The 2,599-nt window shown below is 37.0% G+C and overlaps 1 non-coding gene across 1 annotated transcript; it reads right to left on the bottom strand.

Moving 5' to 3' along the window:
• Positions 1-2,198: 2,198 nt before the first annotated feature.
• On the bottom strand, positions 2,199-2,305 carry LOC114902163. Its single transcript, XR_003795388.1, has one exon. It is a non-coding gene; the product is annotated as a U6 spliceosomal RNA (small nuclear RNA).
• Positions 2,306-2,599: the final 294 nt, after the last annotated feature.

The raw sequence follows: 2,599 nt of genomic DNA, 5'->3' as shown, positions 1-2,599 counted from the left end.
GAGAGAAGAAGCCTGATTCCCCAAATATCCACACAGAATGAAATTGCCCACTGACTGGGAACAACTGTATCCAGCTGACTGATATGTGAGCCATAATTAATTGTGTTAAGACATGGGAATTTGGGGGTTATTTAAGAAATCATCCTTACACTAACAAATACTGTTCTCCATAATACTCAAATAATGACTTGAGGCAGGGAAAAAGGTAGAGTACTGGAACAAAGAGGAGAAGGGATGAGCATAGGTATGACTGAGTTTTTGCTAACGTGTGAACAAAATAATCTACTAAACAATGATACAGCTAAGAGGGGATTAGTTAAAATGTGCATATTCTCCTTCTACATCCATCACTTTAGGCAACTTTGCTGCTGCTTTATGCAAGTTTTCTGTGCCTCAGTTTTCTTAACTGCAAATGAAGAAATTCCACTAGATGAACTGTATACTTATTGATTCTTTCAGCTATAACATTCCCACTCCATGTTTCCACTAAAATGTGAAGCCATGTACTCTAAGTTACAAAGTGACCTAGCATTTCTCTGAGAAGAAGAATTGTGCTGTAAAGAACACGGCACCAATCACCTACCAGGATTCCAGGGTTTCCCCTACCTCTGGATGACTGCAGGTATTTAGACAAGTTACTTAAATTTTCTGGACTTCAGTTCCTTCACCTATAAAGTAAAAATAAAGGTAAAGTTATCCCTTTACGCTCTAATATTCAGTAATTTCTAAACAGTCCAATTTGTGTGGTTTTTATGGAAATGAAAAGCCAGGCCATTAGTGTGCTTCTGAAGTAAAAGGCATAGCTTCCCCTATCAAGTGCTATCAAGAAGTTAGGCCAAAATCTGTTGACCCATAAATAATTTTTAAGAGACTATGACATTTGCACCAGCCCTTTTCTCACTTATCACTGTAGTATTAGGAAATTTTCCCTGAACAGCATGGCAGAGGCAGCAGAAGTACAAATTTATAGTTAGCTCCCAGCCCCTAGGCTAGGGTCACATTCCTCACCGATGGTGTTCTCCCAGTGCAGGAGCTCCTCTGGAGACCAAAATGCAGTTCAGGGTAAGTCCTTCCCTCCCGTGAAGCAGAGAGGAGGGCTACTTATGTCATGACTGGTCAAGGGTGGGAAAATAAACATTTTCTCAAATTCAGCCTTGAAAGCATCAATTAATTCTACCCATGTCTTTACAACAGCTCAGTTGCTCCATACACAGAAAAGTGAATCAACTGAATTTATCTTTCAAAAAAAGTCAGTGGAAAAGAAAAAAAGGGAAATGACAGGTCAATTTAACTTTAGTTATTAGTCAGCCTGTGTGTGTGTGTGTGTGCGTGTGCGTGTGTGTGTGTTTGTGTGTGTGTAGCGAAGGAGAAAGGGGGGCGAGGAGAGACTATTTATTAATACAGGCATTGCGTTGGAATGGTTAATTTCTACCTATCTCCAAACACCCACCTTAGGTAATTTTTCTCCATTAAAGTAATTTGAAATTTAAATACAAAATTCCAATTTTATCTCTAGCTACTTAGAAAAGAGCTTAGTTTCAATGAAAGGTCAACTCACTGTAGAAAGCATAAACACAAGAAAATGTTTAGCTTCTCAGTGGGTGAAAGTGGTAGCAAAATAAATTTGAGAGATAAAGACGTTCAGTTTTTTTTAGTTTTAAGGGTGTGTAGTCTATAAATGAGAACACACATTAGGATAATTGGACTAGAAATGTACACATCTTGAGAATATACAGCTAAATTTGATTGGGGATTTCCAAACCTCACTGCAACCTTAGGAGTTTTATTATCTGCAATGATTATATTTGTTTGCCTCTGTTTCATGCCTTCAGGAAAGACTTGCTTGATGGCTATTAACCTACATGCGATGAATTTGAGAGGCATAAAAAAGAATCCAGGTTGAAACTTTATAATTATAGAATATGGTTTTTGTAAAAAGGGAATTTGACATTTAAGTCAGCGTTATAATTTCTTTACTTTTTTTGTGCTATTCATAACACTGATTTCTAAGTTTATTTTAATATAGATTTTCCCTCCTGCTTTTTCCGAAGATACCTATAGCATTATTTGACATTTTACATGAGAGATTTGTATGTGTTGTGTATACGTTTCATGTGATATAATATGAGGAATTGAGCTGTTACACACTTAGCTATCTGTTTTTTCTGTTTTTTTTTTTGTCACTAATTATTAGAGAAAAAATTATGGAACGTTTCACGAATTTGCGTGTCATCCTTGCGCAGGGGCCATGCTAATCTCCTCTGTATCGTTCCAATTTTAGTATATGTGCTGCCGAAGTGAGCACTATCTGTTTTATATTTACTTATATTTTGAGAACACCAAACATCATAAACTATCATTGGTGATCACCAAATGAGAGCATCTTGACAACCAGCTTGGATAGTATGATGTAGAATTCAAGACCACAAGGTCTGACAACAGATAAAAGTTTTCAAATCCTGGTAGGTATGTGGACTTTAGCATATGATCTATTCCTCTCAAGGCTTGCTCTTCTCAGCTGTAATGTGAGGGTACGTTGGAGTCTTAACTATTAAAATGATGCAGTTTCGACTTCAAGCAACAGAGTGTTATCTGCATT

Source organism: Monodon monoceros, unplaced genomic scaffold (genome assembly GCF_005190385.1).
Source record: "Monodon monoceros isolate NGI ecotype Baffin Bay Population unplaced genomic scaffold, NGI_Narwhal_1 Super_Scaffold_2, whole genome shotgun sequence".
NCBI lineage: Eukaryota > Metazoa > Chordata > Mammalia > Artiodactyla > Monodontidae > Monodon > Monodon monoceros.
Note: the sequence above shows the minus strand (reverse complement) of the source record. Positions and strands in the feature narration are given on the sequence as shown.